At 38.5% G+C, this 27,284-nt stretch overlaps 1 non-coding gene across 1 annotated transcript in view; it reads left to right on the plus strand.

Moving 5' to 3' along the window:
• The window catches only part of LOC136857303 (uncharacterized), a 34,416-nt gene extending 7,333 nt beyond the window's left edge, over positions 1 to 27,083 (plus strand). Inside the window, exons 2-3 of the transcript XR_011017541.1 lie at positions 19,271 to 19,387; positions 26,585 to 27,083. This is a non-coding gene — a transcript (uncharacterized protein). The remainder of the gene's footprint in view (positions 1 to 19,270; positions 19,388 to 26,584) is intronic.
• The last annotated feature ends 201 nt before the right edge of the window (positions 27,084 to 27,284 follow it).

Consider the following 27,284-nt stretch of genomic DNA (forward strand, 5'->3'; position numbering starts at 1 on the left):
GTAGCAGCAATTTCAGAATCTTAAATATCCTAAACTCCTGCAAAAATTTGTTCGAACATTTCTCTTTTTTCTTTTTCTTTGTTGTACATCGTTATCCAAATTTTTCTTTAGGGGACTGCAAATCTCATTTATGAGTCTTTCTTCTTCCTCTTTAAATGGGCGTTCCTGAATAACAAGGTCATTTTCTGTGCTGGAATTGTCTGTATTTTTTTCTTCAGCAGACAGCATTGCTATCAGGTGGATATGTTTACACATATTGAATTTGATGGCTGACTCGTGACAGCTACATATATAGGCATGAATGCAGACTTTACATACACTGCATATTAAATTACACTTGCAGTCTCCTTCATCCGTTTTCCTAATTTCATATATTTCATGTCTATTGGCAGATGGTGCTCTCCACAAGTCACCATCGCAGATAACATTTTCTGATGAAAGAGACAGTGCTTTAGTATGTCCGCATCTTATCTCAGACAGTTTACTTGTTACTTTCCCTCCATGTAAGTAAATGAGACGCTCAAAAAGTTTATCTCTTCGCATCAGGATATCGATGGTTATGTCCAATCTTTTTGGCTTCTTCCCGCCCATATAAATTTGCTTGATAACTCCATGTATTCGCTCCAAATGCATGTTGGTATTGAGACCTGCATGGAGGCAATGGCAATATGCCCAACTAGAAGCACAGTGTTTATAATGCAGCTCAAAATATAGGGCAAATTCCAGAGTGCCCAGATCACTTTTAAAATCAGTTAATGCCTGATTTAACATCCTCGAAAATGCATCCGAATCTTTCTCTTCTAGCAGAATTCTTAACATCTTGTAATTTTCAGCCTGCTTTTCCCTTCCTTTAATTTTACTAAGAATTTTTCTCCATGTGCGGTCAACATGCCAGGAACAGAAAAGTCGAAACTTGGAAGGAAGCATTACTTTCATCCAGGCATTGTGGAATGATTCCTCCATGTCCGACATGAAAACTTTAAGCTCAAATTTTTGAGACATAGCCTCTCTCTAAACCGACATGAATATTTCCATGACTGTCATGTCAGAACTGTTACTCAGCATGAAAGCACACAGGAAACCTTGGCAATCGATAACTATTTTTTTATAGCAGTGTAGTCAGTTAATCCCGTGTGTGCTATCAAGGCAAATCTAGTTAGAACCATATTTTGCAAGCATTTCCCTTTGTGATTCGTTCATAAGAATCAACACGAAGTCCTCTATGTTTAACTGAGGATTCGAGGAAGGAATGATTTGTGCCTTGTAGAAACGCACTACATCTCCTAGTGTATCCACCTCACGGATCCAGGCTTCGACACTCATGCAATCATTTCGATGCCGTACTGCCTCAGATTTTAAATTATACTGTTGTTTGATGTTAAACAGATCTTTCATGGTGAGAAGATGTTTGCGATCTATATCTGAACAGCCTATAGAAAATCTAACATCATCAATAATTTTATCAAATTGAATTTTCATGGCTATTTTACGTGTTATATCTTATGGTACACAAGCCGGCTATCGCCAGTTCACTCGTAGGCGCCGTCATATGCTGTTAAATATGTTCATTAGGGTACAAGGAAGGAGTAGAGGTGCGAAAATACTAGGTTTTTGTATTATTACCTGCCATATAGAACACTGAAGAAGACAAATATATAGGACTGGTAGAGCACATGGCGACCATGTTTACTTGGTGACGGAGGGGTGGTGACGTACTCACAGGCATGGTCTTTCTCAGTGTTCGCCTTCCAGCTGTAAAACTCCTCACTACTGGAGAATTCCAGAGTCTTGTGTGAAAAAGAAATGAGCCTGAGTCTCGCGGAGCGACTGCTGCCGCTCTTTGGATTTTAATTGAGATCACCGACCTCATTGGGTCTTTTATCTCACTTTGATTTGGGGCTCTTAGAGCGTGGACTTTTGGTTTTATTGGGTGCAAATATTTTTATATACATTTGTAAATTCAAGTGTTCACTGGTAAAATATTTAGTTTTCTAATGTATGTTTGCTGGAAGGGTCTCGGCTGGGCATGCAGTATTTAAAAAAAATATTTGAAGGTAGTAGGGGAAAATTTTACTGTACAGTGTTTATGTACATAGGTGTTGTGGATTGTGGTATTTACAGGTATTTACAATATTTACAATATTTACTATATTTACAAGGAGTTTGGTTTGGTTTTCTGACTTCCTATGGGGTTACTGTATTTATAATATTTACATTGGAAATGGTTTGGTGTTTGGTTTCTGCTGCGTAGTTATTAATTGCTGGGTCAAGTTGGTGTATGTTCTAAGGGGTATTTTAATCGTTAATTAGTGTTTTTGGGTGTTTATATCTGTAGTACACTCCGGCATCAAGTTCATGAAGTTGCTGTATTAGAGGGTTTGCATGTTCTTGATCCGGGCGGTAGAAGTGCTTCGCGGCGTTTCTTATTTTGTCCTTAATAGAGGTAATTTTGAGTTGTTGATGAATTTCTGTGTTTCTTAGGTGGTAGGGTGCGTTAACAATCAGTCGCAAGATTTTGTTTTGAAATCGTTGCAGTTTTTTAATGTAGCACTCCTTGGCTGTGCCCCATACTGTGGATGCATATAGTGTCACAGTCCGAAGGAGTGTTTTGTATATAAGGAGCTTGTTCTTTATATCGAGCTTAGATCTTCTGCTAATGAGGCATTCGATAGATTTATATGCCTTCTGGGATTTATCAAGGATGTAGTTAAAGTGAGACTTGTATTGGAGCGTACGGTCCAGTATCACTCCTAGGTATTTGGCCTCGGTAGTCCATTGAATTTCTTCTCCATTAAATCAAAGATTTGTTTGGGGTTTTCTTTCATATCTGATGGTGTAGTATACTGCGGTGGATTTGGTAGGGTTGATCTTAATCCTCCACATGCGGCATCAAATTTCCAGGTGTGCTATGGCGTCCTGTAACTCTCTTATAACAATTTTCGGCTGGAAGGATTCTGCCATATGCGCATTGTCGTCTGCATATAGTGCAAGTTCTGTTTTTGGTGTAGTTGGTATATCAGAGCAGTAAAGCAGATACAGGTACGGCCCTATGATAGATCCTTGAGGTACACCGGCTCTCACTGTTTTTAGGCCTGACTTTTCGCCTAGGATTTCAACGTAGAACTGTCGGTTAGTAAGATAGTTGTCAATAAGTGTCCAGTATAATTTTTTCAGTCCTTTGAGATGAAGTTTGTAGAGCAGGCCTTCATGCCATACTCGGTCAAATGCCTGCGCTACGTCAAGAAATAGGATGCCACGTGCTCTTTTAGTGTTTAAGGTCTTCGTGATGTTGTTTACCATTCTGATAAGTTGTTGGACTGTTGAGTGCCCTTTCCGGAATCCAAATTGCTGTGGGGGAAGGGAGTCATTTAGTGTGGTGTTATTTAAAAGTCGTTGGTAGAGTAGTCTTTCCATGACTTTACCAAGTCCGTCCAATAAGCTTATTGGTCTGTAGCTCTTGGGGTCTGATTTTGGCTTTCCCAGTTTGGGAAGGGTAATAATTCTGGCAAGCTTCCATTTAGTGAGAAAGTGGCCAGTGTGAAGGATGGCGTTGTAAATTTTTATTAAGTACTCTAGCGTTGAGCGAGGCAGCTATTTTAATATTCTGTTGCCTATTCCATCTGGCCCTGGTGCTCTGTTATTTGGTAATTTTCTGATCAGATGTCATGATTGTTAGTATAATATTGCACCGCATCCATTCTTGAGTCCAGTAACTCTGAACAAATTGGACATCTCACTTTCACTAATACATTGCCTGTGCGTGGATTTACGTGGTTTGCACTTAGATGACACTTTAAATTGTACTTATTATGAGTGCTGAAACTGAAGAAGTCACATGTAAATATCACTGCATCACCTGAATGTTGTCCGACTCGTTGGCTGAATGGTCAGCGTACTGGCCTTCGGTTCAGAGGGTCCCGGGTTCGATTCCCGGCCGGGTCGGGGATTTTAACCTTCATTGGTTAATTCCAGTGGCCCGGGGGCTGGGTGTTTGTGCTGTCCCCAACATCCCTGCAACTCACACACCACACATAACACTATCCTCCACCACAATCACACACAGTTACCTACACATGGCAGATGCCGCCCACCCTCATCGGAGGGTCTGCCTTACAAGGGCTGCACTCGGCTAGAAATAGCCACACGAAATTAATTAATTAATCTGAATGTTTCGTCTTAAAATGACGTTTCAAGTTTTTTTTATATAATTGAAGGATGTAGAACATACTGTGCACATAAAGTTATTCATGACTACTTTATAATTAAATAATACACTAGCTTAATAATTTCACTCCAAAATTCTCAAAGAAAAAACATCAATCCACGTTTTTACAAACTTCATCTGACTACAGCACGCTACAGATTGGAAGCGAGAAGCGAGCATCTTTCCGCGCAGGATCTTCGGAAAAGAAAGAAAGAAAGAAGGAAAGAAAGACTTAGTTACAAACGAAGTTATTCATCACTATTTTAGAATTAAATTTAATACACTACCTTAATTAATTACTTGTGACGACACGATAGAATTAAATAATACTCTAGCTAAATTATTTCACTCAAAGATTCTCGAAGAATGAAAGGTGAGCGGGACTTGTGATGACACGATGCATTCGGCACTACGACCCGAGCAACACATTCTCCTCGTCTTTGAATTGCACTTTTTTTCTTTCTTTCTTTCTTTCTTTCGTTCTTGGCGAGAGGTTATGTCAGTCAAGGAGTTACCCAAGTGCGTGATTTCAATACTCTAAATGCACTTTCTTGGATGCATTTTTGAAATAGTTATTTTTTTTCCTTCTTTTTTTTCCACGGCTTTTGAAAGGTTTAAACTGTGAATTAAGGTTAACTGTATACAGTAATGGGCCTTCTAATATTATGTAATGCACTCTTCTGAAATACGAATTGGTGGATAATTCAAAATCACGTAATTTGAAGTCCGATTTATAAGTCTCAACGACTTCCAATTAACGAGGTTTTACTGTAATTACATACACTTTTTATGGAAAAATGTTTAGTATATATCTCCAAAGTTGTATGTATATTCATTTTATAGTGTAATTTTCTATGGTGACGGGGTACTGAGTCGGTTCCCAGTCGGGTCGGGGATTTTAAGCTTCATTAGTTCGGGTGTTAGTGACGTTTTCAGCATTAGATTTGATCTTGGTTAGGGCCCCATCCTCACATACATGCACGTGCCTATACGGTGTCAAATCGAAAGACCTGCACAGGTCCACTCTGGAGGCTATAAGACCCTAAATGCTGATTATGGGCTACATGTTTCTTGATTTTGTCACTTGAATCATTTAAGTCCATACCACCTGTTATTCTCCAAATATCGTGAATCCCCAGCAGTAGGCTTGGAAAACAAAAGAATAATCAGTATAACCACATACCCAGTCACTGATAATGTAAGATAATGTGATTAAGTTTTCCACTAGATATTCTATTTCTCGTGTGATAAATGTGCTTATAGGGAGGAATGGGTAGAAACAACCTACAAATAATCAAATTACTACAGCATATAAAGCAATTCTACATACTGTTACAAATAAACTCGCTGCCCATTCGTTCAATATAATTTCATGTAAGATGACCCCCACTTAGTTCACAGGAACATGCCCAGAGTTTTGTTCGAGAATGATTGACAAGAGTTCCCGAACTGCTATCTGTTTCCAAGTCTGAAGCGCTCATTACAGGAGGTATTCCGGCTATCTGGTATGAACTGAAGTTGATAATTATACTGATAGACAAGCCTCAGTTTCATGTAGCTCTGCATGCTGAGTCTCTTCACTGAAGAATTACACATAGCAGGTTTGAAAACACACTCAGTTACCAATCAATATACAGGACATTTCTTTTTCAGCTCAATGAGAGATGAGCCTGGTAACTCGCACTATCAAGACAGTCAGCACTTCTTTCTTTCTTTCTTTCTTGAGGAGGTAGGTTTGGGAATAAGACCACTGTTTCCCAGTCACAAGTCCTACTTAATATTTCACTTGAGTCACTTTACGATACACTCACATCAGAAATAACCATTTTAGACACAAGTATACTGGGTTATATGTAATAAGAAAAAACACTATTCTGTTCTTCATGAGTAGAGCCATACAAAATATTACACTTTAGGAACTTTTGGAATACATAGGAATCCTTATGGACTTTAGCAAAGCAAAACTAAAAAACACTTAACTAGGATGTAACAAGAGTGAAACACTAGGGTCGTGATACACTCTCCGGGAACGTATAGAAGTGCCACTTCTCTGCATTCCGGAAAAAACAACTGAATTTCTATAGCGTAATTACAATTTGATTTGAGTGTTGTCAATATACTTGTTAAGAATAGTGATGATGTGTGACGAAGGTTGTGATAGCAAGACTGAAAGACGAGTAGGCAAAGGTACTTGTAATCTAATTCATTTCCGCATAAAAATTTCCTGGTGTCGTGCGTATTGGGGGCATTGGAAAAATAAGTGGTCGCTGTCTCCATAATTATGTCCTCAGGAACAAACTGAGTCATTCTTGATATGAAAACAGTGTAGGTACACAGGGGTTAGTGAATGATTGAAACGTAATCTAATAATGTTAGTAATGTGACGTCGCGTGTACTTACCGTTTGCAAACCACGGTTTTATTGGGATGTTAGGTTGCAATTGATAATAGTATTGTCCTTTTGTACTAGCTGATAGACGCCATTGTGTGTGCCATGCAAGCTGAGCTTCATGTTTAATACGTGGGAAGAAATCGGAGACCGGAATTTTGATTTGTAATAAATGAGCGGTATTTGCACTTGCTTCTTTAGCTGCTAAATCGGCTATATCATTACCTACGTGGTGACTATGCCCTTTTATCCATAATAACGTTATAAAAAAGCCAGACGCCTCAAGTTGGAAAAGAAGATATTTAACATCGTATACATACGTATTTTGACTTTGGGAGAAAGATTGTAGAGCTTGTAGCACACTTTGGGAATCACTGAAAATATTTATTTTTCTGTAATTCAAATGCTGGACATATAAAAGAGCTTGGTAGATGGCATATAGTTCTGCTGTAAAAATGGTTAAACTATTTGGCAACGGATATTTAAAGCTAGTGTGTGTTTGTGGATCAAAAAATGCTGCTCCAACTCCAGTACACGATTTTGAACCATCGGTAAAAAGATGATAATCTACAGAATTGAATAAACCTTTGAATTTCTTATGAGCAGGTGGTTTGAGGGTAGGTGCACGAATAGATTGATTCGACGAGCCAAAGGGCACAATAATAATAGATGGACGGAATATTTGGATATCATAGATATACGAGTACATATTCAAGCGTGGTGTTCGCAAAATGGCCTCAGGAATATGTTGCATTTCAACGTATGCCATATATATTGCGGGGTATTGATGATTATTAGGAGGATGCTGTTGGTAATATTCATGTAGTAATTTTAATTTAGGGAATATAATGGAGTTCGATCGACTAATATGTTTGAGTAGAAATTTTTTCAAAATTTTTAACCTTCGAATATGAAGCGGTTCTTCTGAAGTTTCCACCAACAGGGCGTTGGTTGGTGTTGTTCTAAGGGCACCCACACTGATACGTAATGCAGAAAATTGAAATTGATCCAATGCTAAGAGACTTTGTTTAGAAGCTAAATCAATTATATGTGCACTGTAATCAAGAGTGGAACGAATGGTTGCACAGTATAGCTGTAATGCTGACAAGGGGTCAGCACCCCATGCACGTTTCGTTATTGTTCGTAAGATATTGATGTATCGATCAGATTTTCTCATTAAAGACTGTATTTGAGGATGCCATGTTAGCCTTTGGTCTATATAAATGCTGTGGGACAACGGGGATGTTATAATCATCGAAAGTAATAGGACTTCTATCAAAAACTCTTGTTAGTAAAAATCATCGCCACACACTTAGGTAAGGAAAGAGAAAGTCCATGGGTCAATAGCCACCGAAAAACTAGACTTAAAACATGGGATATTGTAACTCTACAATTGTCAATGTTGTGGTGTGAACAATAAAGTACATAATCATCTGCATAGGCTAGAATTCGGGCATACGGTGTTACTATAGATTCTAGATCTTTCATATAGAGAGAAAACAAAATGCCGCTTAGTATTGATCCCTGTAGCAATCCCTGCGATGTGAGCCGGCTATCAATTTTATGTTGAGTTGATTTAATTGTTAAACTACGATTGGTGAATAATTGGTGTAAATTAGAAATGAATCTGATGGGAAATCCATAGGTGGATAACTTCTCCCATAGGATATGTAATAAAACGGCATCATAGGCGCCTTTTATATCCAAGAAAACTGCAATAGTAGATTGCTTCCGCCATTTTGCTAATAAGATATCCAAAAGGAATATAATAACAGGTTCCTGTGTTCTATGACCGTGCATAAAAGTGAATTAGTACTTTGGTAATAACGAATAGTATTCTAATATCCACGCCATTCTTTTCATTAGGATGTTACAAAAAAAAATCGGATACATGATCCCATTACAATTCCGCGAAAATTGTCAGGTACAGTGGGTTGTTTGGTGGGCTTTAAAATGGGAGTTTAAAAAAAATTGTTCCATTGCATTGGAACTTGTATTGTCTCAAAAATGCCATTGTAATATTGTAGTAAGTGGATATGGGCTTGGGAAGGCAATGCCTTTAGCATAAGATACGTGATTGCATCAGGTCCTGAAGAGGAACTATTAACGTTATATAGGACAGATTGAAGTTCATTATATGTGATTGGTTTTAATAATAAATTAAAATGACAAGAATCACCCACAGGGGAGGGTATAAAGGGGGGATTTACTGATACTGGGGCGAGAGTGTGCAGAAAGTCCTCTAAAACTTGTCGAGGAAATGAAAAGTTAGCTTGATATTGAAACGTTCTTGTAATCATGCGAATGACATTCCAGAATTTCGCGGCCGGTAGGTGTGGAGTTAAAGTAGAAATGAAAGATTGCCATGCCTTACGCTTCTTGGTGTTAAAAATTAGCTTTGTTTTTGCTATATGATTACATAATTGGAAGTAAAGATTTTGTGTCATAAATTGATGATATTGTTTAAATAATTGTTTTCTCTTAATAAAGAGGTCATGGCATTCTTTATCCCACCATTTTATTACGTACTCCGGGGAGGAGCTCATTACCTTAAGAGGTCTGCACGGATGGAACATATTTAAATAATGAGTTAAATAGGGAATCAAGGTTGAAAAGGTGATAGATGTACCACGTTCATGCTGTAGAATATGATTGATATATGCTTGATAAGTTTGGATATTGAAATTTTTATAGGAACGTACATTACTTACGAGTGAAGGGGCATTATAGCTGGAGGTTGTTGGGTTATTACCATAAGTTATGATGATTGGAAAGTGGTCACTGGTGTAAGTGTCGGATAATGTGTGCCACGTGGTAATAGGAGCCATGTTTGTACGGCATAACGTAAGGTCCACAGCACTTGGTGGTGATCCAGGCGGTGTAAAACGCGTTGGTGAACCGTCATTTAATATAAAAAGGTCATGACGATTTAACATAACAAGTAAATTTGATCCCTTTATCGTGTCCGTTGTACACCCCCACTCAGTGTGGTGACAATTGAAGTCGCCGACAATGAAAAGGTGTTGGAATTGTGCAAATTGCTCGAAAAATTGTGACCATTGACTCTGAGTAACATAATTTTAAGGGGGACAGTATATATTCATAAAACAAGTATTACGGTGTACTATCCCTACCGCATACATGTGTGGAATAATATATTGCAAAGTTAGCGGTATATAACTTAATGTCGTTTGTACACATGTGGCTACACCATCGAAACCATTACCATCATGGCGGAGAACCTGATAGCCTTTTAATCGGAAGGAAAAATGTGGTTGAAATCCCGTTTCCTGCAAGAATATAATGTTAGCCTGCGTTTCATTTATTAAAAATTGTAATTCATGTTGCTTAGAAGTGACACTTTGACAGTTCCATTGTAAAAATCTAATCATAAAAGAATGTTCATTATATGATCCCTTAATTGATATAGTACATGATGAAGCTGTGGCTTATGGCTCATATTTTGAAGTAACATTATTATAAGTCGCTGGATTTCCTGATGAAGGCATTCCTTCGTAGGGGTATAATTTATGGCTTGGGGGGCCACAGAAAGTTGCTGCCCACTTTGTTGTGACAAACTTGGTGGATGTGAGACTTGCTCAGATGATATCATCGTATTCGATGATGGGATGGGGTTTACTGGAGCAGGATGCTCATTTCGAAGTATGGCCATGTATCCCTGCTTATCATAGCCGGGTTCGGGTGTGGGAGGGGGTGATTGTAAAATAACTTGTGTAAACTTTCGTTTACGGGGGTTTGATGTCTGTGAAGATTGAGGATTCATTGGTAAAGGGGGGAATTGATTCTCCTGTTGTTCAGAATAATAAACTGGAAGTGCTGTTCTAGCTTTAGCTTCCTGAAAGGACAGATATTCTGTGCTCATTAGCCGTTTAATTTTAACCTGATATTTGTGTTCAGGACAGTTCGGAGATCCCGTAATGTGATTCTTCTTACAATAGACACATTGCATGAATTGCTTGGTACAAGCATTGGTTTCGTGCTGCTGGGAACATTTGCAACAACTTGCATTTTTTGCCTGACATTGCCGTATCGTGTGCCCATAACGCTGGCATTTGCAACAGCGGATAAGTGCAAAAATAAAGGGTTCTACTTCCATATACACCTTGTATAATGCAATATGATGGGGGAGCGTTTGAGCCCGGAATACAATTTTAAGATAACCCGTAGGGAGATATTGCGTTTCACCATCTTGGACCACTCGACGATTGAGTCTTTGCACACTTTTGACTGGTACTTCAGATTCCAAATACTGGAGTATATCCTCATTAGATAGACCTTTCTCGACTCTGCGGATTATTCCGACACGCAAAACTTGCGATGAAGGGATATATGCTTTGATTTTCAGAGTTTCTAGTATAGGGCTGTTCAAAAATGCATTGGCTTGAGCAGCCGTATGGAAAGTTACTTGAATTCTGTTGCGACCTTTACGTTGGATAGATTTAACATTTAACTTTGTTTCATAGAAACGACGACCAAGAGCCATAGGGTGTAAACTACCTATGTTCTGATCCGTCGTGGATTCCACAAATACAAAATACGGACCATGATGAAACCTGTTGTAATATTCCGGAGGGGATACTACTTGTGACACCGCTGATTGTTGATTACGTTGTTCAGTATTAGAACGTGATGACACGTCCATATTAAGACATTGCGAATCATTCCCAGTTGACTGAGATCCCTGCTGTTGCCTCGTATCGATAGATGAATCAGTCACGGATTCCTCATCCATGGGTATTTCAATTTCACGATCCACTAGTAAATTAGTCCCGGACATTGCCAATGTCGCCCCACTTTCGGCAGCCATAGCTTACCACTCCTTCACCACATATATACTATGCACAAACGATCACCACTGCCGTGCTCAACTAACTCGCACAAACAAGGTAGTATACCGCACGACAAATGACAGCAGACTGACAGTCAGCACAAATGAACTCATAGTGAACTTTTCAACACTGACTACTACACAGAATTTACATAACACCAACAACTCAAGAGTATTATCAAAGCATGTTATGTTGTAAATTTGACTGCGGTGAGAATTGGTTGTAGTAGGAATTTGTAGTTCAAATTCGTTACATGGTTAGACAAGGCTGTAATTTTTCACCCTTTAGTTTGGGCAGAAATGTAGTTAACAGCTTAGCCTATGCTGACCATTTCTCTTAATAAAATATTTGTGCTCAATGTCTGCAGTGCAATATTTTGGAGTTTGAATATAGGTGAAATGAGTATGATATGAAAACTAACTTTTCTAAGATTGAAGTGATGTGATTATGCAAGAAACCTAAAATAATTTAATGTGAGTTTTGGAATACAAAGCTGGAACAGGTAGATAAATTCAAGTATTTCCTACGTTTATTCTCCCAGGATAGAAGTGGAGTACGTGACATTGAATCAAGCAGCAATGAAGCTAATGCAGTTAGGTTCCAGTAGTGGTAAACAGAGTTCCATAAGAAGGGAAACAGCACCAGGACAAAAATAATTTTACACCTGCCCGTTTCAAACCAAATTTGCTGATTGGTAGTTGAAGTAGGATGACTCGGGATATCTTATTCATAAGTTAAAAGTAACAGACATGAAAGTATCAAGAAAAATCGCCGGCACAAACAGGTGAAAACTGTGGCTGGAGGTTGATTGTAATGCGAGGTGAGATAAATATAAGTCAGGATGACCTCAATTGTACGCATCAATCAGTTTTGTTGTTGGGGTCGTGTGATGTGAATGGAGGAATATAGGCTACCTAGGAAATTAATGGACACGGCCATGGAAGGTAAGAGAAGTAGGGGCAAATGAAGAGAGTGATGGTTGAGTTGAGTTTCTAAAGAAATAAAAAGAAGAGGCAACAGAACTAATTACAAACAGAGGATTGTGGTGGCGTTTATTAAATTCCAGATGCTTGCAGACAGCATGCTGAAAGGCATAACAGTCTGTAATGTACATGTGTGTGCTATAAATTACCCTTAATTATTATACAATTGTAGCATATTCCCTGCAGTACTGCCAAAGTAAAGATAAAATCATTTATTATTGTGTTTATCATTAAAGTGTACTGTAATGGCCCCCCACGCCCACCCGTCCACTTAGTGGAGAAAACATCACATTTTTTCCATTTTAACCAGATTATCGTAGGAATTCTTCTTTCTTAATTTGCTTACCCTCCAGGGTTGGTTTTTCCTCGGAATCAGCAAAGGATCCCACCTCTAGAGCCTCAAGGGCAGTGTCCCTGTGCGTGAGATGTTGGGTCGTAGGATACAACTGGGAAGGATGACCAGTACCTCGCCCGGGCTTCCTCACCTGCTATGCTGAACAGGGGCCTTGTGCGAATGGGAAGATGGAAGGGTTAGACAAGAAAGACGAAAGCAAGCGGCCATGGCCTTGTGTTAACTACCATTCCGGCATTTGCCTGGAAGAGAAGTGTGAAACCTTGGATTGCCAGTTCGAGAGTGGCTGATGAGGGAATCGAACTGCCCTCTACTCACTTGATCTCCCGATGCTGAGTGGACCCCGTTCAGGCCCTCGTACTACTTCTCAAATTTCGTGGCAGAGGCGGCCTGCAATATATCTCAGACCCTTAACATGTTACAGAGTTGAAAACCGTTACTTGGAATCTCCTGTAAAAGTAAACATAGATAATTTTTTTTCGGAAAATCCTCTTAAGTAAAACTGAAAAAGGGGGTGAATTTTTAAAATGGGCATATCTACAGAACATCCTCAAAAAATTCAAGATGTGAAAATTGATATTTTCAATCTTTTAAAAATAAAGAAGCATGTATTTTTTTGTTTTCGGAAGAAACCACATGGGGGGGGGGGTAAAAAGGACTGAAAAGGGGGTTGAATATTTTTATTAGGATAGTGATATATCAAAAACTTAAGATGTTGCAGAAGTGAACATTTGTATTTGGTATCTCCTTTAAAAATAAAGAAACACGGATTTTTTTTTTTTTGGTTTTTTTTTTTTTTTGCTAGGGGCTTTTACGTCGCACCGACACAGATAGGTCTTATGGCGACGATGGGATAGGAAAGGCCTAGGAGTTGGAAGGAAGTGGCCGTGGCCTTAATTAAGGTACAACCCCAGCATTTGCCTGGTGTGAAAATGGGAAACCACGGAAAACCATTTTCAGGGCTGCCGATAGTGGGATTCGAACCTACTATCTCCCGGATGCAAGCTCACAGCCGCGCGCCTCTACGCGCACGGCCAACTCACCCGGTGGATTCTTTTGTTTTCGGTTAATCCACTTAAGGATGTGAAAGAATTGAAAAATTAATTGAATTATTAATATGAGGGTACTTATATCTAAAAAATCTAAATATATTACTGATGTTAAAACAGATAGGTGTAATATCTTTTAAAAATAAAGAATCATGCATTTTTGGGGGAAATCAACTTGGAAGGGGGAGAGGAGTTGAATTCTTTATATGAGGATAAATATATAGTATCTCAAAACTGAAGATGTTAGAGTCATGAGAAATGGTATTTGGAAGATCCTTCATAAATAAAGAAACACATTTTTTTTTTTTTTGGAAAATTCACTTAAAAGAGGAATGAGAAAGGCAGTGAAAAACGTTGAATTATTTTTATGGAGAAACTTATATCTCAAAAACTCAAAGTTACAGATGTGAAAATTGATATTTGGAATCTCCTTTAAAAATAAAGAAACACGTATTTTGGGGGTGGCGGTGGGGGAATTAAGTTAATGGGAGTGGGGTGGGGTGAAAAATGAATTGTTTTCCTTTTATGAGGATACTTATATTTCAAAAACTTTAAAAATAAAGAAAACACGCATTTTTGAGTGGGGGCGGGGCTGATCAAATTAACGGGCATGCCAATACATTTACCCTATTATTTTCAAGAATATACCTCTCACTGTGATGAAACCTTTGCTAGTACAATGCAGGCATGTTATTGACAATTCATACATCTCAGTTTGTTTGTGACTTGTTTCAGTTTTTTGTACATATGATCAAAATTTTTTAAATTATTGTTATTGTTTGAATTTAGGAATTACAGTTTTTGAACATACTGTACATTTTTCTAGCCAAAACATTTATGCAATTTTGTGTCAACATGATAATCCTCATTGTATTATCTCTACGCAGATATATCAAAACTTTGTAGATTTCTTTCATATCTCATGGATATTTTGTATTTTATTTAGACAGCTAAAAGCTGCCAAATATGGCTGCCACCACAAGATCTAACATTGCCAGTTCCAGGGTTAAGAGACTATTCAACCTTATAATGGAGCTGCAACATGAAAATACTACACAAATAATGTGCAGCCAACAGAAAACCAAACTAATAATTATAAGATGGGGAGTAATGCAAGGATCACCACTCTCTCCGGTTCTCTATAATGTCTCTACTGATCACATTCTCCATGATATTTCTTTAGAACAACCTTTAGAAGACTTTACTTATTCAATAGCAACTGGACTGCTTAATATAAGAGTAATGGGCTTTACTGATGACACTGTGATATTGCTAAGAATATGGATGCAGCATTGAAGCTCACTAAACTTGCAATACACAGATTTGAAGAGATTGGTTTGAATATAACTAAATCCAAATGCATATACAATAAAAGAACTATATCAAAAAAGGCAAAATTGTGACATTATAGCACAGTAGTTAAAACAGAAGCGCTTTATGCATCCGAAACTATTATAATTGGTGGTAAATCTCAAATAAAGATGATCAAAAAACAAGAAAGGATGATCCTCAGAAAAATCGTAGGAACAAATGCAAAAATGGAATTTGAATGAAAAAAAGAAATCACATGAAATCTATCAAGTTCCAGGAAGAAGTCACAGATACCATCAGAAACAGTGATTAAATTTTATAGTCACTTACATACTAGCATAGGGGCTGCTTGGCCGAGGCGGTAAAGGCGTGCTTGGTTTGCCCGGAAGGACGTGGGTTTGAATCCCCGTCAGGAAGTCGTAAAATTTAAGAAACGAGATTTCCACTTCCGGAGATGCATATGGCCCTGAGGTTCACTCAGCCTACACCAAAAATGAGTACCAGGTTAGTTCCTGGGGGCAAAGGCGGCCGGGTGTAGAGCTAACCACTCTACCCCATCACGTGCCGAGGTTAACAATGGTGGAAGCCTTTACCTTCCACTCCTCCCAGGGCCTTCATGGCCTGTACGGAGGTGACTTTGCTTTTGCTTTTTTACATACTAGCACAATGGATAATAACAGGCTCACAAAGAAAATATCAAACTTAGCCTTATGAATGAAAAATCACAATAATTGGCTAAAAGAAATCAATGAAGATGTAAATGAAATTGGCATTAATAAAGAAACCATTCAAGATAGAATAAAATTCAGAACCTTAATTCTCAGACATATTCTGTAAAGCCCATCCGACTAAATACAGGATAGACTGAACAACGCAAAAAGGAACACAGTGAGAGGATGAAGAGATATTGGGAAGAGAAGAAGAAAAGTTCTAATATATTTAAACGCACCCTTTAGTTGGGCATCTTGAATCAATTTAAAAAAATGCATGTCCATAAATATTATGTTCTTCAATATAAACCACCTGTGATGACATCAGATTCAGTTGTAATATCAATCAGACTTGAGGAAACTATTAGATATCTTGGTGTAAATTATCACTGTGCTACTGTTTTTAACTCCAAGTCAAAGCTTCAAATGGTGTGCTACCACATTGGAATCCAGAGCGATACTACTCGTTAGCCGTATGGCATTGTGATTTTAGTACCTGGGAAACGATGGTGTCATACGGAGGTCAGACTCTTGATCCTAGATACATTGGCCATTTTCCTTCCGAATGAGATATTTGAACACTGTCATTGCACGTGTCTTCTAGAAATTACATGTTTCTGTATCGCTTTACAGCCCAAGTACAGGGTCTTATAAACCCAGACTGAGCGCAGGTGTTTGTACTCTGCGCTACAGCAGCTGCCTCACCCAACTTGCGTATACAATCTTATATTAAATTTTACCTCATAAAAGATGCTGGAAGTGTCATCCTTCATAATGAGGGACTTCATAAACACCATTAGGATTTTCTGCACACCAATAACGAGAGTTAAGACTGTTCACATGACCATTAAGATGAAATCAGGCCTCATCCAAAAAGAACAAAATCTGTGGGTAGAATAAACGATCATTCAATGATGCAAGATACCACTCACAATATCTCACTCTTGTGGCTGGATCAGCAGGTTTTAAACAATGGGTCCATGTAAACCTGTACGGTTTGATGTGTAACAGCTTTGTAGCTCTGTGTGCAGAAGAAACCAAATCCCCCTACTTGTTGTGCTAATTTTGTGAGTGATTTATTTGGTGACCCTTCAAGATTTGCACCTATGTCATCTAGCTTTTTCTCTGTTAAATCTGTTTGTATGCACAAATATTTTTTATTGAGCACTGAGCCAGTAGTTTCAAATTTATTTACAATTATGAGAATCTGTGCTCATGAAGGTGGCACTTCACCAGGAAATTGCTGAACAAATGCATCGTGTACCCATCGAGCGGACTCGTACTTGAAATAACTTTTGAATGAGATGGAGGGACTCCATAGTTGGAAACAATGAAGCCCGAAGAGAAGCACAGTGATCAAAGAAGAATGGTGGAAAGATATAATAATAAAGTCGATGGCTTTGTTACATTTACCCTGTCCAGTCTGTGTCTGGAAATGGGAATGGATGATGAAGAACATTCTTTCCAGTGAACGGAAACTGAGTGTTAGTTCTATCGCTAACATTTCATCAACTCATGTGTCCTTTGCCAAGATTACATTGACACACAAACTCCTTCCTGTGCAGATGCCCTCCAACACCTATCAGAGAGTCTTTCTTACAAAGGCTGCTAGACCATATTACTTACTGTATTTATATTTGTACCGGTTGGTACACCTACACGCCGCACATTTGAATTTTCTGCCTTAAAGTACTCCTCTACTGGAGAAACTCTGAACTTTAAAAACCGAATCAACTCAACTGTTTCTCAGAAGATGTCACTGTGTGTACTTCGCTTTGTTTTGTTTTTCATTGATCAAGAAGTCTGGACATTCTCTTATAGATGTCACTGCTCAAAAAAAAAAAACTATGATCAAGCACCCTGGTGCGAAGTGAAGGAACTTTTTTGAAGAAATTTTGTATTCAGAAGTTTTGGTCTTTACTATAAATTTTGTTCTTTCATCTGTGGGTTGGCAATATTAAATTTTCTTTCCGCCAGTTTTGAACTTAGGCAATCCCGTATTTCTTTAATTAATTTTGGACCAATCGGGTCCTTTTTCCTCAATTTTTTATCTGTAACTTTTAGACGACCAATAAACGTCTGTGGGTGTGCCTTAATCATTCATGAAAGGTCTCGAATCTTCCACGAGGGTATAAAAACTGCTGATTTTCTTGTCTCCTGGCCACTTCAATAACATCTTGCTTAGTGTATAGAAGCATAGCAGGGGTCGGGTAGCGCCTCTTCCTTCGGGCAGCAGCTCTTCAACAAGGTAATGGCCGTTTAACATCTTTCTTTTCTCCTTGTTAGCTCAGCAGTTTAACCCGCGGGGCAGGTCCGATACCTTTAATATGTAACCTTTAACTTAAAACATGTAAATCTTTTTTTTACTTTGTAAAACTTCATATATCTTTAAACGTAAATCGGGGATAGAGAGTGCTTTACCCTCTCGAGCTCCCCTTCAATTTGGATTTGAGGTGACTACGTTTTCATAACTGACTTTCTTCTCTTCATTAATGTGTTAAATTATTTTTCTTATACGAGTCACCTCCCTAGTGTGGGTATAGCCCCTGTGTATCGGCTTTGCGCCACGTAGGTTTTATCAAGCTTTCATGTAGGAGTGCAAGCTACGCCTCCACTCTCCTTGGTATTTTGGGCCATTTAATTAACCTATTGTTTTCCTTTTAAGGCCCTGTAGGCTGGGTACGAGATACCCCTGTTTAATTCTTGTAGGTTGTGCCTTGATGGCAAGCGATCGTAGTGTATGGTATGGCCTTGAATTGGCTTGAAAAATTGAGAGCGGGTTAGCTCTTTTCACTTGTGGTAAATGTGCCTCAGGGGGCTTGAGATTTAATGGTGGGAGCAAACGCTCCATTGTATTGAGAGAATTTCTGCCCTTTGGTAATATGTTGGTTGTGAGCTGTGTGCTCAGGAATTGTAAAAATTAGGGCTTGTGGCCCAGATTGTTAAAGTCTATCTAAATCTCGGCTTTCTTGGTCTTGTACCTGATTTAACTTGTTGTTATTTGTTGTATGTTCAAAGTCTATATCAAATCTGTTAAGTTTGGCTGTTCTGAAAATATAACCTTTATTGAAATTTTAATTCATCTTTCAAACTTGTAGTTAGACCCATTCCAGCCCGCACCTTCTTTCACCTCTGCTGATCCACCAAAATATGGTAACAATATTAATAGAGGAGCTGGTAATACAACCTTCCAGAATAAACATTAATGTGTACCTTATAACTGTTTCTACTATTAAAAAAACTACGAAGAATTTTAATATTATGTAAGTACAATATATTCTAGAACGTTATGATGTAATACATTGTGAAATGCCTATGGGTGTCAAATCAAAAGACCTGCATTTGGTGAGCCTAACATGTCCTTGAACACTCCCGGCACTAAAAGCCATACGCCATTTCATTTCATTGTGAAATGTGTTCCAGATGGCAAGTGTGCTGTAAAAGAAGACTGTATAATCACTCAGCAGATATGTACCTCGAGCACATGTAGCTGTCCCAAAGGTCTACATGTTAGCGAAGATAATAAGGAATGTATTTCAGGTAAGGAGATATTTCTTAATAATTATCTTTATATCTACAACATACATGTGAAGTAAGGTAGGTAGGTAGGTAGGTAGGTAGGTATTTATTTATTTACTTATTCATCCATTCATTCATTCATTCATTCATTCATTCATTCATTCATTCAGTCACTCAGTCAGTCATTTATTTATGTATTTTTTTTAATTATCTAAATAGCCTTCAGTTCAGAGGGCACCAGATTCGATTCCAGGCCTGGCCAAGGATTTAACTGTGTTTAATCAATTTTAACAACCACAGAAATATAAAATAGTGAATACATCACTCATATAACATGAGGTTGGTATCAGGTAGGGCATCTGGCTGTAAAAACTGGACAAAATGTATAGCATGTGCCAACCCCACTAAATTGATTTTATTTTTTTTAATTTTTAGATTTGTTTAATATCACACTGACTCATATAGGTCTTATGGTGATGATGAGATAGGAAAAGCCTAGGAGTGGGAAGGAAGTGGATATGCCCTTAATTAAGGTACAGCCCCAGCATTTGCCTGGTGTGAAAATAGAAACCACAGAAAACCAATTTCAGGGCTGCACACAGCCTACTCACCCAGTAAATTGAAGTAAAGGCCGGGAATAAAAAGAAGAAGAAGAAGAATTACTTATATATTTATTTATTCATTCTTTCAATCTGACTCTCTGTGCAGAGTTTCAACCCATGATTTCATGATCTGGGGAGAAACAAATGATTCAACCCATGGTAAGCTAAGTTCCTCGAGTTCAACCTCGAGATGACCGAGGCTAGAAGAGTGGTGATAGTGGTGAACAGAGATGACTGACCAGCAAGTATCAAACTAGCAGACCACCAGTTGGAGAGGGTCCACAATTTCACCTACCGTGACAGAATAGTCTCTAGAAACAATTTGGAGATATCACCAACGGGTGCAAAAGAGTACCCTCTTCTATCAACAAGTGAGGGTCCTTCTCTGGGATATTAATATTCCAAATAAAGCAAAATTTTCACTGTTCAACGGCTACTTCATACCAATCTTGACCTATGATATCAAAATGTGCACCCTCACGATGATAGACTTGTCAAGCCTGCAGACATCGGAGATGAAGTTCCAGAGATCCGTTATCAAGAAGACCTCAATGGACAAGTTAAGAAATGAGGTGAGGCAGGAAGCTGGGTTTAAACCATCTCCTCTACACAGATAAAAACAAAATCCTGGTTGAAAGTCTTAGAACCTGTTGGATGAATATGGTCAAGACAACATAGCAGTTATGGGAAGGACACTGGATGATGTCATGAAGGGCAAGACATTCATGAATAGAAGAGAGTGATACCCAGGAAATTAAGCTGTAAACAAGATTACTATTGATTGTTATTATTATTAAGAGAAAGACAGAGCTGAAATGGTTTTGTGAAATGAGGTTGAACTTAGCCAAGATGGGGGTTCTGGAAGATTATATCATGGACAGAAATCAATTTAGACAACTTTCAAAAAGTTTGTGGTTTCCAGGAGACTGGGGAAACACTATCGAGGAAAGGGAGGTCCTATATGGAAGAGCAGAAGGAGGAAGTTGGAGAAAGGATGAAAAGATACTGACAGAGAGTGAAGGCAGAGAAGGCTAAAAATACTGCAAAGATTGTCAAACGTGGTCCATAGACAGACTAAATAAAAATTAATAATAATAATAATAATAATAACTTTGACAGAGAAGTGGAAGGGGAGAGGCCAGTTGGGAGACTAAGGTATAGATGGGCAGACACAGTGAAATCAGAGGTTGGCAAGAGGAATGCCAAATACGAGGACATAGAGGAACAGAAACTATACCTTGACAGGAAGAAGTGGTGAGCACTTGTACACCACACCCAGGAAGTTTGGGCTGGAAAATGATGATGATAATCACAACAATGACAACAACAGCCTGTAGGTGACCAGCATGTTGGTAGAATGGGGCCCCACCTAATATGAATTCTGATGAATGTAGACGACAACAACAGGCAGCCCCCAAGCCACATGAATTAACCAGCTGATGTTAAAATCCCTGAACCGGCTGAGAATCGAACCCAGGATCTCTTGGATAAAATGCCGACATGCTAACCATTTAGCCATGGAGCCGGGCAATTGCAGGATGTGTAAAGGTGACAGAAATATCAAAGAAAGTGCAGGAAAGACAGTTGCAGTTGTATGGACACATTTGAGATTTCATCAAAGTTATATTGGGAGGAAAGTATTTTAAATTAATGTGCATCGGGGTGGGAAGAGAAGAGGACCAAAGATGTGGTGGATGGATTACATGAGAGAAGAGATGCAGTAAAGGAGACTGACAGAAGATGACATTTGAGACCAAGGAACATGGAAGAGGCTCATCAGAAATGCTGATCCAATCTGAACCAGAAAATTTGGAGTAAATGAATGAATTTGTTTTGAAAAGCAGCTTTCTTTATTTTCCAACTTAGTACAATCAGCTAGAAACAGATTGCTTTTTAAAATTTCCAAGATATTTTTGCAGCTGTCACTGTTCTGTGCCTCCTCCATTGACTCGCTAGAAGAAGAGAAGCAGGCTGTGTCTGCATGTTTAGGGTAAATCCGTTTGAAGCATGTATTGCATTACAGTATTTTTGAGTTGTCTTGTAGAGTGTCCACATGCTCTGGCTTATGGGCAGTTAACGGCAGTAGCCGTTATTGAGGGGGGCAAGGGGGAACAGTCACTCCCCCAGCCACTTTGTGGAGAAAACATTACATTTTATTCGATTTTAGCAGGGAAACTAGGAATTATGGGACTTTTCACAGCAAGCAATTTGTACAAGCCCCATTGTCTTATCAGATAACTATATCCTTCATTTTTTAAAATTATTAACAAAATTAATAAAGTGTTTGTCGTGGCTAACCAATTTGTATAGCACCACAGCACAGGGTTTTTTTTTTTTTTTTTTTTTTACAAAGGTCATGGACACTGAGGTATGATTCACCTGCTTGCTGCGCACATTCGTCAGCCTGGCAGTCTCTTTAGTGCCTGTTAGTCTCTTAGTGTGTAGTCAAATACTAAATGATTTTTAATTGTATAATCACACCATACTTCTATTTAATGGTAATATATTTGTAATATTGTTCCTTTGGTGAAAGTTTTATTGTATGGTATTGAATCAAAATCTTAAAAAACTACTATTATCGCACTTAAGTTGATAAACTGTCAATACTTCTGTCAAAATTTGCTCAGAGAGCATAAAAACTAACAATTTTGTAAAAAAAATAAATTCCAGTTTTGATATATATATCTCCACCTGCCATATCCCACAAACCCAGGTATTTTTTGTTGTCTGTACAGTCCCCCTCTCACCCCCCCCCCCCACCCCTTCTAAACTGCAATTGCCACTTCTGGTTAACAAATCTCTCATAATACTCAGTTCCCATTAATAAAATTTGCATCTCTTCTTCAGTTCCTTAATCCAACAGTGCAGAGTGCCATACTAGGTACAGCATACCACAAACTTTGATAGGTGTGGACTGCCGTACTTGTTCGCAATGTGCAGCCACTGCATTTTGCTACCATTGCCTGAAAGGATTGTGAACTAAGTTGAACTTTCTTTTACATACAAATTGTATATTGTTTCTTCTTCCTTTTGGTGGATATATTGGCTGTCTCTGTCAATTTTGAGCAACGTTAATGTTGTGAAATTCAGTGCTGTAAAAATCAGTCTTGGTGGAAAGCTGTAAAGTGCGGCTCTCTAATGAGAGTATTCTTTCACTTTTAAAGAACAGTAACGTCTCAGATGATGGTGATCTTAAATTCCAATGATAGTTCACTGATAAGTGATGTTGCAGTGGTGAAAAGGAATGCTCATAGGTACAATGATAGTGAGGAGTGCGATTTTGAGCCATCTGCATGAGCGTCAGGTGCCAATGCATTCCAGTGGAAAGATGTGCCTACTTAAGTGGTTCAGAGGACGTAGCCTATTTCATGATGTAGAGTAGAAGAAGTGTGTTTTATCATACCACATTTTTAACTGCATATACAGGGTGGCACAAAAGTCACTGGACAGTTGGTTAAAAGAAAATGAAAGTAACAGCAAGACGTGGTACAGTTGGAAGTTTTAACCTGTTGTTATTACAATCAGTCAATCCATCACTACTGATCTGCATTTAGGGCAGTCGCCCAGGTGGCAGATTCCTTATCTGTTGTTTTCCTAGTCTTTTCTTAAATGATCACAAAGGAATTGGAAAATTATTGAACATCTCCCTTGGTAAGTTATTCCAATCCCTAACTCCCCTTCCTATAAACGAATATTTGCCCCAATTTGTCCTCTTGAATTCCAACTTTATCTTCATATTGTGATCTTTCCTACTTTTAAACTTTCCTACTCAAACTTATTCGTTTACTGATGTCCTCCCACGCCATCTCTCCACTGACAGCTCGGAACATCCACTCAGTCGAGCAGCTCGTCTCCTTTCTCCCAAGTCTTCCCAGCCCAAACTTTGCAACTCAGTTCACTCAGTTCATGATAGTTCACTGATAAGTGGTGTTGCAGTGATGAAAACGAATGCTCATAGGGACAATGATAGTGAGGAGTGCAATTTTGAGCCATTTGCATGAGCGTCAGTTGACTCACTAGAAGAAGAGAAGCAGGCTGTGTCTGCATGTTTAGGGTAAATCCATTTGAAGCATGTATTGCATTACAGTATTTTAGAGTTGTCTTGTAGAGTGTCCACATGCTCTGGCTTATGGGCAGTTAACGGCAGTAGCCGTGATTGAGGGGGGCATTAAATCAGTGCCCAGTGTCCAGTGACTTTTGCGCCACCCTGTATGCCAAAATTATCTTAAATTAGCGAGCGGCGTGCACTGCGAATGTTGCTGCACTTAGGGGTTAAGAATCACCTCTTGTTGTATCTTCAGGATACTGGGTTTGATGAGGTTCAATGACAGGAACTTTCTTCCTCCTGCATTTATCAAAACAAAAATATTCTGGACCTTGCTGTTAAATAACAAATTGTACACCAATGCTCGTATGGATAATTACAGTATTATTTCATCTTTTAAGGATGGTAGGTTACAATGAATGTTAAACATATGATGTTATAAATTTAATTTATCGAGCTGCTTTTCTTTGGATTTTTTCCACCAAATGGCGATGATTACGCTTTGTCAAGTTGGTGACAGGGGATGAGTATTTGGATATGCTTCAGAATTACGTGGTACCAGGACTTATGACGTGTGCTGAAAACTTTCAAGAAATTTACTTTCAACACAATGGGGCACCACCACATTATGCCACTGCCGTCCACAATTATTTCAACTAAACTTTCTAAAGAAAAGTGATTGGTCGAAGGGCAGATATATACATACGTCCACATTCACCAGATATCACGCCCATGGATTTTTTCCTATGGGGTGTCATCAAGGACTCTGTTTATTCTAAAAAACCTCGGACCAATGCCGAAATAAAAGATTACATACACAACGTATTTCAAGAATGTGCCTCTTATAAGAGCTTCTGATAAGTTGACCTGCATACACCCCAGCGTCAGTGGGTAGGGTCTGACACATCCCACTCTGATGAGTCTAGTGTCAGACCTATGACGAAACGCTGGTTAATAGAGCAAATGCCTGAAAAAGCCTTACATCTGTTATGTTTTTGACATTGGACAGTGATACCACGCTATGCCATAGAGTATGTAACAGTGTTCCAAAAAGACTTGAAAGATGTATTCATGCAGACAGAAAACAGTTTGAACATAAAATACAATTGTAGGCATTGTTTGTATTTGTAATGAAACATAAATTCAATCTTTTGTTTAAATCAGTGCCCAGTGTCCAGTGGCTTTTGTGCCACCCTGTATGTCAAAATTATCTTAAATTAGCAAGTGGCATGTACTGCAAATGTTACTGCACTTAGGGGTTAAGAATCACCTCTTGTTGTATCTTCAGGATACTGGGTTTGATGAGATTCAATAACGGAAACTTTCTTCTCAAAACAGTAAAGTCATTGTTCTTCTTATAAAGCATTGATTCCACCTGCATTCATCAAAACAAAAATATTCTGTACCTTGCTGTAAAATGACAAATTGTACACCAATGCTCATATGGATAGTTACAGTATTATTTCATCTTTTAAGGCCATTAGGTTACAATGAATGTTAAACAAATGACGTTATAAATTTAATTTAATTTCACTGACTGAGAATATTATGTAAGTACTTCTTCAGTCATGAAATTACCAGCATTTCGTCCCAGTTTGGCAATGGGCTCATCAGTTGAAATGCCACACCTCGCAAAGACTCTGGTTAGCTAAATGTTGAGACACTTGTGCAAGCTTCTTTTGATGCACAATGCAGTGATGGTGCACTAGGGGAGATATGTACCTCCTCTTGTAGAAATGCTTAGCCATGATCTGAGACCAAGGTTTTCTGGTTTGATTCCCATTGGTGGTTTGGAATGTTGCCTAACAGGTTAGGAGAGGTGGTGGTATAGAATATCTAATCTTTAGATTGCATGCCAAAAGCCTGAGTTCAGTTCTAAATTTCTCCATGGTGTTCATTTGGATTCAGGGCATAGGATGCTGGTGATGATGATTCATCTACTAACTAGAGAGTGAAGTTAAGCCATTAGCAGAACCCCACTAGGAACTTCATTTTTGGAATGAAAACCAAAGACAGGCATTTATGGCAGAGGAGGTACATATCTCCCCTAGTGGGCTGGTACTGTATTGTGATTCAAAGGAGGCTTGCAGTGGTGTCACATTACTGCACTAGTCACCAACATTGTGGAGAGTTGTGTTAATCAAGCTGACGATCCCACTGCTGAACTAGAGCAAAACACTACAAAATATACCTGGAACATTTTAAAAGCGTTAGGTAGTCCCAGAAATACACTCAACAACATCATAATAGGCATTATCAAAGACTGCACTACCACCTTTATGTTTCATAATTGTCAATCTAGCTCACTTTGTGTGATAATCCCTTATGAATGTACTGCATTTTCTTCCCGTGTAGTATGAGTCCTAGCAGTTTTTTATTTGTGTATACAAATATTTTTTTTCAAGTTGTAACATTACAATTACTAGAGTTTTTGTAAAATTCGGGATTCTTTGGTCACACGTAGTAGGTACTTGAGCTGATGTTCTTAAGAATAAATATACTGTATATAGGATATTTCAAAGATAATTTTGTAACTGATAAATATTGTAAATGCCATTGGCTTCTTTTTAGGTTCAACGACCATCTTTGCCACAACATCATTGATTGCAGTTCTGATGGCGCTTCTTTCAACCCAGAATTACATTGACCGGTGGTTACTTTGAAGAGGTTCGACTATAAAACATCTGCTTCCAGCACATGATCTCTTAGAGCTACCATATGTGGGACAAACTTCACTCAATCCAATACATCAGCTAAGCGAGGTGTTAAAGAAGGAACATTTCTACAATACACACTTCTACGCATTCTTCTACCACACACAGCAGTTTCAGTTATCTTCAACCACAACATTTCAATATAAAGAACGACACTATGCTTTCAACTGATATTGCCAAAGACGCCCTGGTATAAAGGGCACCAAATGAGGAGACAACGTCTATCATCAAGATGAGACTAGGAGAGGGAGCATTTCCAAATCATCTTCAAAAGATTTAAGTTTTACAGTCCTTATTCTGTGTTACATCTGTGATATACTTCAAGTGTTCCAAATACATTAAGTTTCAGAAACATTTATTATTCAAACTTGTATCATTTTGTTACTGCTTCCTCAATCAATCCTAACTCTCTTTTCAACCTATCATCATCACCATATTTATACTGCTTCCTACACCAATCCTAACTCTCCTTTAAACCTATCATCACCATATTTATACTGCTTCCTACATCAATCCTAACTCTTTTTTGAACCTATCATCAATGCCATATTTATCAG

This window comes from Anabrus simplex, chromosome 1 (assembly GCF_040414725.1).
Source record: "Anabrus simplex isolate iqAnaSimp1 chromosome 1, ASM4041472v1, whole genome shotgun sequence".
NCBI lineage: Eukaryota > Metazoa > Arthropoda > Insecta > Orthoptera > Tettigoniidae > Anabrus > Anabrus simplex.